Here is a 13,207-nt window from a genome sequence, read left to right as displayed (position 1 = left end):
TCCCTGCCGGCCGCGTTTTCTTCTCGCAATTTCGTTTTTCTCTTCCCTTGGGAGTTGCACTTGCTCATAGATGACCTCCCTTTCTTTTACGGAGACGGTGTACGGCGATCGGTGCACAGGGAGCGTGTCGTCTCGGTAACGATGTGATGCTCCGCAACGGCGATTTGGCGCACCTTCGAGCGCCATTTACGCCATTTACCTCGACGATGTCTCGAAGCTGCCGGCGTTTAGGGCCTGGAAGCTTTGGGTCAATGTTGAGCTGCGCTGGCTGCGTAATGTCTTGCTGAGGTGGCGATGATTCTTCAGCAATTGCGGCGATTTTGGCGAAGTTCCAAAGTTCCTCGACGTGAATCTCGACTGGTAGGTGCATCAGAGCTGAATGCTGGGCTAGTTGGTATTGGTCTTGGGTTGCCAAAGGCATGGTAGCGCTTTTTTGGACGAGGACAAAAGAAAGAAAGACAAGACAGACACGAGCGCTGCCTGTCTTGTCTTTCTTTCTTTTGTCCTCGTCCAAAAACGCGCTACCATGCCTTTGGCAACCCAAGTCGGAGGTGCACTTTCTGACGGGCGTACGAAAATGTCATCCGGCGGTTGGAATTTGTGGTCCTCCCCACGGTGTCATAACCTTTCGAAGGCGGCGAGTGAGCCTCTCACTCAAGACTGAGTAGTTTGCTCTGATGTCCACGAGAGCAGATGTGTCGTGGCCGTCTATAACAAGACGACGAAATCTGAAACAAACTAAACGTTTAACGGGCAAACTTGTGCCCAAACCCCCCAAAAAAGTAGACGGACGATAACATTAAAGCGTTACAGGCGTCAATGGCGGCGCAGCAGCAGAATCGAACGCTGGGGCGAGACTGACTGCGGCTTGCCACGCGAAGCACTTTTTGTAGCCGCGTGGGTCTCTGGAACCTTCAGCCTAGGACGTTCGGAGAGTAGAGCATTCGTAACTAGATCAGACAAGAAAGTTGTTGAATTCGCAAGAACGCCAAGTAGAAGGAATAAGTAAAAGAACATTCTGCTGCCCGAAATCAAGCCCAGATCTTCCGCGTGAGAGCCAAGCACGGTAACCATTCGGCCACGTATGCTTTTGTTTTCTTTTCTTTATTGCCGGCATGGCCCAACACACAAAATATCACATACGGAACACTTCAAAGTTAAAAAGGCCTGCCATACCTTGGCGGGCCAAATTGGTTTAAAATGCCGTTAGGGTGAGCAGTTTGTCCAGAACAGGCAGCCATTCAGGTGGCTCACATCGCGTCTTGTACGCTCCTTTAATGTATACAATACTCTTAATAAAGTAATCTCTGACGGAACGTGCGTCTACATCGGCGTGCCGCACAGCCATGCTTGTCCACCACATACAATGCAGACTAAGCGCAATAAACATGTCATAGGACACGCCCCTTACGTTATCTACAGGAATGAAACGAATGCCATAGGCTGTTATCAGAAGGTCCTTTTTTTAGGTTCCACTGTAAAATGTCCAAGTGCAATACTGCGTCCCAGCAGTCCAAGAATATGTGGTTTACAGTTTCGGACTGGCGGCATAAAAGACAGTTTACTGACCAGGGAACAAAAGGCCCCTTTTCCTCAAGCCAGGATTGGACGGGGCATGTGCCGCTATGCAGTTGAAAAAAGAACGTCTTAACAGAAGGTCGAACTGGCATTTTTTAAAGTCTTTTAAGAACATCTTTTTCGGGGCAAGCACAATATAAACATCTATACATTGATTCCGGTAACACCACATCGATTAAGTCTTTGTGCGACATCTTACGGGAGACGTCACTTAAGTACTCTAACGAGAAACCTCAAAAAGAAATACCTCTGATCGCGGAGGAAAATAAATCTCCACACAACCTGTCGCAGAAACAGATGGGCTAAACCCAACCCACCACTTTGCACAGAACGAAACAAATTAGTACGGCTGGTTCGTTCCCATCCCGAACCCCATATAAAAACTGCAAATACTATGTGGAGCTTTTGAACATTTTCCCTTGACATCCGTTGTGCCTGCAGAACGTACCAGACTTTAGCCACTATAAACAGATTACAAACAGTCGAAAGAGCAAACATGGACTTTACTGTTTTCTCTCGGACTTGTTCTGTTTCCTCTTTTTTATACTCAGTGGTGTTTACGGTGGTGATCGAGAGGCACACCGAGATACTTTGCCAATGAACAAGTCCACTGGATGCTCTCGAAAACATCGGGCTTGCTTTTCCAGCTGCCATGCCAAAAACCTACGCATTTGCCCCAATTGATGACACTTCCCGACAACTTACAAAAAGAAACAGCCACTCTCCCCTCTTCTCCCACACATTCTGTGTCCTGCAGAAAACAGCTATGCCATCTGCATAAGACAGCACCTTAAGTTCCCATGACGACAACTTAAACCTCCGTATTTGATCATTATACAAAAGATTTAAACAAAAAAGCTTTCAAATAAGTAGCAAACAGCAAAGGTGATAAGGGGCCCCCCTGCTTTACCGACGACTTGACCTGAAACTTTTCGAAGGAGCACCCCATCTAAAAGTACTGATTCGACGTTCACGTGGTCCAAAATACGAAACAAAATGTCATGCACAAGGCGATCAAACGCCTTTCCCAAATTGAGCTGCATCGTCACTACGTGCCCCTCAAATGCATCGCAGCATCCTAAAATACTTCGTGGCACGTGAATATTTGTGAAAATTGTTCGCCCCTTGATGCCACACGTTTGGTAGGGACCGACGATTTCTGTTACTACGCTTTGTAATCTTCGTGCTAAAACCTTCATGAACACCTTATAGCCTACGTTAGTCAATCTTATTGGGCGATATGACTTTACTGACAAGAGCTTTACGGGATCGTTGCACTTTGGATTTTATATAATATGGCTGTTCCGGAAAGACGGAGCGTTACTTTTTTGTCATACATCTCCGTAATCACGCGCTGTAACACCACAGCTAGGTCGGATTGGAAAGCCTTGTAAAAGGCTGCGCCTAAAATGTCTGTTCCAGGTGACTTTCCTAGACTAAGTTCATCTATCGCCCTTTCCATTTCCTGCACACCAATGGGTTCATCTAGACCACTTTTAACCTCGTCATCGAGCTTCGGCATTAATAAAAGAAACTACCTGTCAACCCCTTCTTCAAGATCTCTTTTATGTCCTAAAAGATCCCGATAATATTCCAGAAATGTGCGTTCAATTATTTCTTCACGCGGAAAATCGTGGTTCCCTGTTGTTTTCCTTTTGAATCATTTCGCCACGCGTATCTCTTGTATGCGATTCACCTAACCACAGTCGCGGGGCGGGCTCTTATCATAGCTGCTTTATATTTTTCAACATCGATAAGCTCCAGCTTTCTCTTGACTTCTTTGATTTCTTGGGTAAACTTTCCGGGTTCTGCACCCTCTACGCATAACAAAAAATCTAGCTGACACTGCAGCTTTTTTTTTTTTCTCTTGGTGGTGTAACGCGCATGAACGTTCCATTGCGTGAATTTTAACCTCGTTTTTAAAGTGTTCCCTACTTTCAATAAAGCTTGTAGACTCAGTCTCAAGCAGTTTTTCTAACCTTTCTTTAACTCCACTTACAGAGGTTACGTCTTTTAAAAGCTTGTAGTTGAATTTCCATAGGTCCCAGGCATGACTTTATTTATTTTCTTCCTATCGCGAACATGACTAGACTGTGGTTGCTAAAAGATACGTTCTTCGCTTCATATAAATTACACAATGGAACAAGGCCGGTGGTTAAATACGCTCTTTCTAATCGCGCGTGGCTTCCGCGTTGAAAATACGTAAACTGTGCATAATTTGAATTAGCCAAACAACAGCCAATCTGCTCTAAATTATGTTCTTGGACTAAGTCGTTTAAAAAAAATTGCACTCTTATCCCGAACTGGCAGTTGTCGTACCCTGTCTTCAGCTGCACAAACACAGTTAAAATCTCCCAACACGAGAACCAGTCTTTCGCATTTTACATAAGATTCAACGCGCTGAAAAAAAAACACTCTCCGTTCATTTTCCCGATATGGAACGTACACACATATTGCCCGCCATTGTAACCCGGAAGAAAAAAAATCACAAACAAATCAACGGCCTGATTCGCTCACAATAACTGATTCCTCTACTATACCCAGTGAATTTCGAAGGAAAAGAGCACAGCCCCCTGATGTGCCATCGGAGTGGCACATGCAGATGTTATAGCGCTCTCTGAAACGCTGCACCATACGGTCCGTTTGCTTCCTGCTTTCCACTTTCGTTTCTTGGACAGCAATCACGTCAAGGTCACTTTCTAGAAAGAGGCGGCTCAGCTGGTACTGCCGCCTCCTTGCTGCCAACCCTCGTACGTTCAACCTGCTACGCGAAATGCTGTTTCGAGTTTAACGGCCATCTAAGAATGAGATCGAACGGACCGCATGGTGGCTCACCTCGGGTCGCTGAAGGACGAGCACGAACTCACAGTCCCGGTGCACTGCCCGGTCAGTCCCACAACGGGTTTCCAGAGCGTGTCGATGTTTGCCTTGCGGCACCATCTTGTCCGAGTCTCGCCAATCTTCAGGTCGACTCGAGGTGGCTGGGGGGTTACGATGCTGGTGTCGCCGACGGTCGTTTTTCCGGCGGGATGGTCGGCTTTACTTTGATGCGTGCCCAACGCACTGGAGCCGTTTTCAGGGGCGGCTCGTCGGAAGGGCTTTCTGTCTACGCCTTCCTCTCGGGCCCGCTTGACGACCGCGCCGCTGGGGCCGGCCTCCTCAACGCTCGTTGCATCCAGCTCTCCACTGCGCAACGTCGCAGGAACCGAACTGGCACTCTTGGCGTCACCCTTCACCGAAGCAGCGGCAGACAGAGCTTGAGGTGGTGAACGTTCCTCGCCAACGTCATGGCTGTCGTCGTGGCCCCTAACAAGGCATTGAGGGGGCGTCACCTTTGGTTGTAGCTCTCCCACTTCACCTCTGGCGGCTTCCTCTGACTCGACAACGTCCATGAGGTGCTCGGTTGCTTCCTCGTTCCCAACGGGCCTGGTCACGTTCGCGTAGGTCCTTACACATAGGCTTTCCTCGTGGCCGAAGCGCCGGCAGAGCACACAGCGCGGCACACGACACTCCCGCCGTATGTGGCCCTTCCCTCGGCACCGAAGACAAAGAGGCGCCCTGCCAGGTACCACCAAGAGCGCCAGGTGACCAGCGACGCGCAGCTGGTGTGGAAGTGAGTCCGCTGTCACCCCCACCTTGGGCCTCAGAGAAACCGAGCGAGTTGTCGACCCCAAGCCCGTGCATCCCTGGGCACGCCACGTGTCTCTGGAGACTTCCGTCACCTTTCCGTAGGGTGCCTGGGCGACCCGCATTTAATCGTGGTGGACATAGTGCAGCAGCCAGTGGAGCTTCAGGCGAGTGTTCTGGTTGCTGGGGTCAACCACGGCGCACCGCCCATCCTTGACTTTGAGGTCGCTGGCGGCGAGTAACTTCTTCTCATAGGCGCTCTTAAAGGTGACGATCCACACGTGGTTTTACTGGTACGCCCCCAAGGCGGACACCTCGGCGAGCATGGCCAACCCAACCAAGGCGTCACGAAAATGCGCGAGGTGGTAACGTCTCCCTCGCACATCGGCACGTAAAAAAAGCTGTATTTAAAACAGTTGTACAGTCGGAGAAAAAAGTCCCCAAGACGCGCGAGCTGCGACTGAAACGCATTGCTCTGCCATCTGCCGGCGGGTCGCCTGGTTTCGAGACCGCACACAAGCGCATGCGCGTCCTACTGTGCCTGCAAACATGTGCGTTTTCCCGCTCTTCTGCGGCGCGGCCCATAACTCGGAATCGGGCGCGTGGTACCGCCTCGGAGATAGCGTTTGCGACTGACGAGCGTCTGCTACACATTTCGAAACTGGAGATACCGCCTGCGGCATTGCACCGCATTTCGCCGTGTCAGCGCAACTTGCTTTATAACCAGTTGCGTTTATCGCTCAGTTGAGCTGCAGTGACTCCTCGCTTTACAGGTACGATGTCAGTAAGCGCTATCTCCAAGGCGGTACCACGCGCTTAATTCCGAGTTAGGGGCCGCGCCGCGGAAGAGCGAGAAAACGCACATGTTTGCAGGCACAGTAGGACGCGCATGCCCTTTTGTGTGATATCGAAACCAGGCGATCCGCCGGCATGTGAGCAGAGCAATGCGTTTCACTCGCAGCTCGCGCGTCCTGGGGAGTTTCGTCCCCGACTGTACTTCTTGGGATCTGCGGCAGAATCACTTAGTAGTCCTGTTCGACAGTAGCCGTGTTCCTGTTACCTCGGCCTTGGGCCGCTGATACCACTCCGTGGAGCTCATGATAACGCGTCCGTTCGCTATCGCGCCCGGAAGTGGAATCTTCGGCCACGTAACGCGCTCGCTAGTGATGCGCGTGGCAATATTTTCAAGGAACGACGGTCCCATTAGTTATCTGGCGGTGTAGTTCCAAGGAACGCCACCAGAAAGGCCCTCTCCACGGCGGCGCAGCGCACGAAGTGGCCCGGCCGCCGGTAGGTGTTGCGGTCCTGCCCGCAGAACCCGCACGGGCAAACTCCGGAGAGGCTGCACGGCCAAGCTCAGCTCGGCGCGGCCACTTCGCGAGAGCGCTCTCGGCCGTCGGCCGCTATCTCGGGAGTAGCAAAACGTGGCCGTCCATGCCAGTACGCCGTAGACGAACTAAGGAAGCGGAAGAACGGCATTCGTGCTTTCGCACTCACAACTCAGAAGTGCTCAGGTGTCCTCGAAGTTCGTTTTGTTTGTTTCTTTCTAAGTAAGGTTCATTTTGCGTTCTTTTTTCAGCCCTGTTTAGCGTTTGATTACAACTGTATTGTTATTATGCTGGATATAAGGGCGGTGTAACAGTGCGATCCAGAGCAGAAGATGATTTTTATATTCGGCGCATTGAAATCGGACAAGGCTCATCGGAATTTATTTCATAAGATATTCAAATAACTAAAAAAAAAAAAACTGTAAAAAAATGGAATGCTTTTTTTTAAGTTGTTGCGGAAGCAAGCATTGGCGATTCGGTCCACAATATGAGTGCAACACTAGTAAGAAGAGCGCGGCGTGTTCTTCCAGGCTGCACCAGCAGATTATGGGTGCAGTCCCTCCGGCCGATGCCCGGAGAGACTGCATCCATACGCGTAGACAATGTGAATTTCGCAAAATATTTACAAAACCAATTTTCGCCGTTCAAATTGTAATCACTTTATGCTAAATTATAATAGAAAGAGTAGTGCTCTTGTGCTCCTCTACAAAGAAATCTCCTGCTTGTGTATGCATAGACCCAGGCAACCAGGAGCAACTCACAAAAACGATTAATGTTTATTCCCGTTAACAAATTCTCGTGGTTTAGGCGATGATCAGCGCCATTTGCCCATAAGGGTATAAGTTGCGTTATATTATACGTCTCAATGTTGTAGAAATTTCGAATGCAAAAAAAAAAAAACTATAAAAACGCTATTTAAAGTTTGTGAAAAAACAAACAAACCTTAAGAGAAAGGTTGAGAGAAGGCGTACACACGACACGGACCTTCTTTTGTGCGCCTTCTTTGGTTCTTAGAGTTTTTTTTGTGCTGTTTTTCGTTTAAAAAATATACATATCTCATTCATCCAAGTTTTTATCACTCTAGAAAAACAAGTTACTTATACATCGTTTCAGCTTATGTCCAGACGCAGCTGATGCTACAATTTAATAGGACCAATCAACCATCTTCAAACGCTCAAGGCACTCTTTATGATTGGTTAACTGATGATAGAACATGCGCAGGAACATGACTGTCCCCGTGATGGCGCGCTTTTGACGCTGACAGATTTCTCCAATCCGATGGTAGTGTGAATGTTTCTTGAGTTAAAGGAGAACTGGCAGGTCCAAACCATATTTTTTTTATTATCCATAACAATTTAAAACGCTGCCTGGACATTCCCCTAACAATTCGATGTGTTGGAACTCAATATTTTGGGAAGTAAGAAAAAATCAATCTACAAAAGCCGAATTTGAAGTTCCCGCGCCATCATCACCAGTACAATGACGTCAAGGGTTGATTCGTCCTGTCCCCGAGTTTCTCTCAATCCTCCGAACCGCTCAAACCGATAGCGCCGTGTTCACCCCAGGCCCGCGATCAACCGCTCTCCTCCGTGTAAGCCGCCAATCGCTGTAAGCAGACGACATTTCACTTTCGAGTTTTGAAGTTCTTTCTGGGCCTTTTCAGCGATTTTAAATTTCTTTAAAACGTTGTGAGGTCGAAGAAGACGTGCAGTGCACTTTTTTTTTTTATCGACGTAAGCGGCCATGTCCCGCCGGTACTGCGTGAAAAGCTGCCCCAGCGTAGTCACAACCAAAACTTCGGTACACAGGCACCAAACCTGGTTGTTTTGATCGTTCGACGATTTCCTTTTCAAGGTCTGAGAGGTCGTCGGGTACCTAAGAGAGAACCACGTCCGGTCCCCCGACTCAGTGCTACATGTGCCGAGCCCCGCCATGTTATCCGAGGGAGGATAAAAGCCAGGAGACAACATCATTTTTGACGTCTTGTAAACCATTAGGAAAAAAAAAAAAAAAAAAAAACAGACGAAGACAACGAATTTTGTTTTTTTTTCTTTTTTTTAAATTGTTTTTCATCTCGGGGTTTACAAGATGTCGATTCCTTACCAGCTCGCCTGGCCACTGTCACTGCTTGAAAATCACCTCCAGTCTTCCGATGTTCAATACTTCTAAAAAAGGTGCGTAGTGCGTTTGCGATTTCGTTAACAAACATATTTTAAGAATACCTATATTAAGTATTATAAAAAATATTGTTTTGAAAGCTTTTAAACTTTATAATAGATTACGTCACAAATAAAAAAAAAGCGAAGAGTCGAGAAGATGGCGAAATGGGCGGAAAATATATAAAAAAAGGCGAGAGCGCGCGTTGGAAATATTTATTTTTTGGTTTGGTATTTTTTATCGTAAATATATCTCAAACGTTCATCGTTTAGATAACAACAACAAAAAATACTGCCTTTGGGGTGTCAGTGATCGTTTAAGTTGAAACGAAGTATAGCGGGTATCGAGCGAATACGTTCGCACAAACGAATTTAGAACGCGTAACAACTTTCTATGGCCAAGAATGCGATCCTTTTCATCTCAACATGTTCCCGAAATAGCAATTCATTGCCCTGTCGCAATAAATATAATTGGAAATAAAGGTATAGTCAAAATATTTGACGCTCCCACAGGTTGTTTGCAATAAAGCTTTAGCACGTATGGCCCTATTTGTCTCTTATTTCGCGGAGTCAACTAACCGCTTAAACACGAGCTACACGGGCGTACCAAATGCATTATGCTTCCGCGCAACCTTTCGCGTTCAGCTTTTGGGGAACTAAACAAATTCAATTCCCTTACTTAGTTCCTTAGTAAAATTTAATTGGTGTGCTAGACACCATTTTGGATAAAATGAATGAGAACATACATTTAGGTTAGTATATTTGTATTCTGGATAAAAAAAGTACATTTTGTTTTAATAATTTCAGTGTTCGGGATACATAACTTCGCTGTCTGGACCGATACCTTTTATGTTAATAACAAAGTGCGCCGCTCAGGCCACCACCTAGGATGCTCAAAGCCAGCGAGCATACTCATTGTCCTCCATTAAACGTCATCGTCATCACAGTCAAATGGCAGCAACTCGGCAGTGGGGCCCGAGCTCTATGACAAGCATACTTCGACGCATTGGCTCGTCGCCAGTCTGTCTTTGGTCGATTTAACTTGAATAATGCATAGTTCCTGTGCACAGCTTTTGATTGTTTTAGCTCGCGTTGCTCAGGCACACGCACACACACACACAAAAAAAGGTTTACAGGCACGTGAACGCTTGAAGGCCACATGTCGTTCCCCAGGGAAGCCTTCGAGGGCTCATGGTGATTATAAAAGTGCTTATTTGTTTCTTCACAAATGAACAGACGACAGTATAATGGTGATGCTTGTGAGGGTGATGTATCCACATGCCCGAGGCTATAGTTTGACTGCCACAAATTTAGTTTTCTGGTCGTAGCTAACGAAGACACCTCATACCATGACGGATGAAGAAGACGTGGTTCTGTGATTAGGGCAGGGGTGCGTGATTCGATTTTACGTTAACAATAAATGTTGCGCTGGGCAATTGATGGATTAACCTACCGACAAATCGAGTAATGCTTTAATTGCAATTAATATTTTAACCGGATAATAGATACATTTTTGAAGAACCGGAATAAAAAACAATTCTACGCTTTCATCATGCAGACGTTGACGAGAATACCTATATAAAAGCCAACATGTACGTCAAACCTTAGGATAAATAGACACTATGGCAGGTTTTAAAACTCCTGCCAAGTGCAGAAAATCACACGTGTCCTGGCCACTTCAACGCCGTTCGAGTGTCAGTAAAACGAGTAGAGACTATTGCGAACAATCAAGGGAGGTCGTTCTTGCCGGAGAATATAAACGAACCTGCTTGCCCCGATGCAGCGCAAGTAATATCATGGGAGTAGGAATATATTTTTACTGTCCTTAACTATACATCTGGGTTGATTATTAAACAAATATGTATATTGGGGTGTTTATCACACATTCAACAAAGGCAAAAAAAAAGTGTTTTTACAGAGAAGCTGTGAATGGCTAGCTACTGGCGGATTGTCTCCCGCTAAAGACCGAGGGTAGACCAACAATTTTCAAACGCAACGCCGTATGCCGCACTTTATGCTCCTTCCCACCGCCACCGCCAATTTCCCGAGTCATGTATACTCCTCGCGACGCGCGGCGTCTTTCTTCACCCTGACATTGCGCAATGCCGCGCGCTCTTCGGCGGCCACCTGTGCGGCGCAATAGAGCCCGCGCCGTGATTTTCGTAACCGCGCTATAATTAAAACCTCATTGTCTCTACCAGAGCGCCAGATTCGCTGGACTTCCCTTTTCACGGGGTGGAAGGCCTCTAGCTATTTTAACAATAATATGCATGGAAATGAACGAGACCGATTAATCTATTAATTAGTCGACGAGAGGGTGGCTACTAATGGAGTTAAAACTTTGACTCGACGAACAGCCGTAATTTAAAGGGTGGTAATTGTACTTTTAACTTAAAAAAAGGAACTGGGTTTGTTGCTATGGCAAGTTTGTGTATTGTGAACATCTAAAAGCAGAAAAAAATAGTACGGACATTTTTGTTTTTTACAGTGAAGTGAACAATGTAGCTGACTCCAACTCTGAAAGTGATGGGGGCAAACATTGTTATGAACTTTTTTCAATATTATTGAAATATTCTACCCACTACATCTGTTTTAAGGATGCTATATCGAATGAAAAGTATTACCTGAAGCTGCAAAGTTATCCAATTAAAAACAATTTGTGTATGCTTTTCAATTTACTTATATTTTGCCCTTGTAGCTTAGGTTCTTCTCGTGAAAAGAGGCAAACTAACAAAACCGAAATATCCAAATACGAGGTTCACAAAATATTGCGGAGAAGTATTTTTTGATGTGATATCTGACGTCCATAGACCTTTCAGGAAAATCCCACAATGCCTCTCGTCCATTTAATCTTGCACCGCGTGGCGCGGGAAATTATTGGGCCTATTTGATGTGCGCTGGGACCTGCTTGTAGGTTCCGTACACCTTGAAGCCGGTGCCATTTCTTCTCTCTTTCCACTGCGAGTTTAGAACACCAAGAGAACAAACCGAACACAACGGAAATTCGACACGTACATTGTTTTGTTATCGCCCTGACTTCTTTGCGTTCAGAAATCGCAAAATACTAAGCAATCATGAGCTGCTCCTTCTATCTATTGGTAGTCCTCGACGATTCGTACATCGGATTGCCGAAATGCGATTCAGAATTGCTGCACCAGATTCGCGGATATAGAAACTGAAATGGGGCGCATTGTCAAACGAACACTGAAATATAAAATGAAAATAATCCCTGGAGAAGGGGAACAAGAGAAACAAAGGGCAAACACAAAAAAAAAATCTCCAAACAAAGCTAGGTGACTGCTGCGCAACCAAAAAAATCTGCCTGGTCCGGGTATCGAACCTGCCCATTTCCACTCGAGCGCTTTAACCAGGGGTCAGACGTCAGTCGTGCAAACAGGTTTTATCAGCTGCTACTAGTCTAACACCAACAAGGTGAAAACCTTGCATTTTAAAGTTATGGTTAAAAAGCAATTAAACGCAAAGGTACAAGCGAGCTGGACAAGAATAACGAAAATAATCCCTGGAGAAGGGATACAAGAGGGACAAAGGACGGACACAAATCTCCAAACTCCAATAAATGAATCAAGTTATGGAAAGCATATTACGAGTCTCCGGTTGAGGACTCACCTGAGAAGATCTTTCAAGTAGTCGTGCACTTTGCCCGTACGTGGGGCATACAGGCCGATTCCGAGGACGAGATATCCAGGCTGGTTCTTGGCTCCGGCTCTGTTGACTTCCTGAAGTTTCCTCAGCCTCTGTGACAGTGCCATGACATAGAGATAAACATTTATACCTCGCGGCTTTTGTTCAATGGACCATATACACATGTTAAATATTGTGCTTAAGTTCTAAGGTGTACCAACGGCTTTACCGCATCGCCCGCGGAGAGGCCGTCGTGACATACGGATAGGGGCGTTCGGAGCGCTAGCGACAACATACCGGCGCAGGTGAGGGAGAGAGCCGAGATATAAGAGAGGGAGCAGTAATTACGCCGGCTTTTCATTGCCGCGTGGCCAGTGTGGTGAGGAAACGGGGCGGAGAGGCGGACACGTTTGCGGAAGGTGAACGCTTTGAGTTTTGACTCCTTGCATGCTGCAGCTTGTTTTGCAAACGCGGCCCACAAACCACGTGATCCCAATCGAGCTGTTGCCCCATCTCTTAAATCTAGGCTCTCTATACAAACGACAGACAAGCTTGAGCGCCAACTCGGTGCCGTGCGTGCGCCCTTCTTTGTTGACTTCGTGATCCGTGTTGGAGTCTGGTCGGTGAGGTTGCTCTTGCGCGAAAGTCTACTTCGCGCAAGCACCGATTCGGCGAATCATCGCCACTCAACGATGGAGAGTCCTGGTACCGCCGGCGCCTCGACGGGGAAAACGAAGGCAATCTCCTTGAATCAAAAGCGTGCCATCCTCGACGGAGTGCGCATAAGCGTAAAGAATCCCGTCCACCGATGACGTCCTCCGCGGGGCACTCGCAGGTGTCGACATGGTGCGTACGTCGCCGGATCTTTTTTTTTTC

At 46.9% G+C, this 13,207-nt stretch overlaps 1 pseudogene; it reads right to left on the bottom strand.

Moving 5' to 3' along the window:
* Positions 1-1,255: 1,255 nt before the first annotated feature.
* LOC121834107 lies at positions 1,256-12,459 on the bottom strand (annotated as a pseudogene).
* Positions 12,460-13,207: the final 748 nt, after the last annotated feature.

This window comes from Ixodes scapularis, unplaced genomic scaffold, assembly GCF_016920785.2.
Source record: "Ixodes scapularis isolate PalLabHiFi unplaced genomic scaffold, ASM1692078v2 ptg000529l_1___fragment_2___debris__unscaffolded, whole genome shotgun sequence".
NCBI lineage: Eukaryota > Metazoa > Arthropoda > Arachnida > Ixodida > Ixodidae > Ixodes > Ixodes scapularis.
Note: the sequence above shows the minus strand (reverse complement) of the source record. Positions and strands in the feature narration are given on the sequence as shown.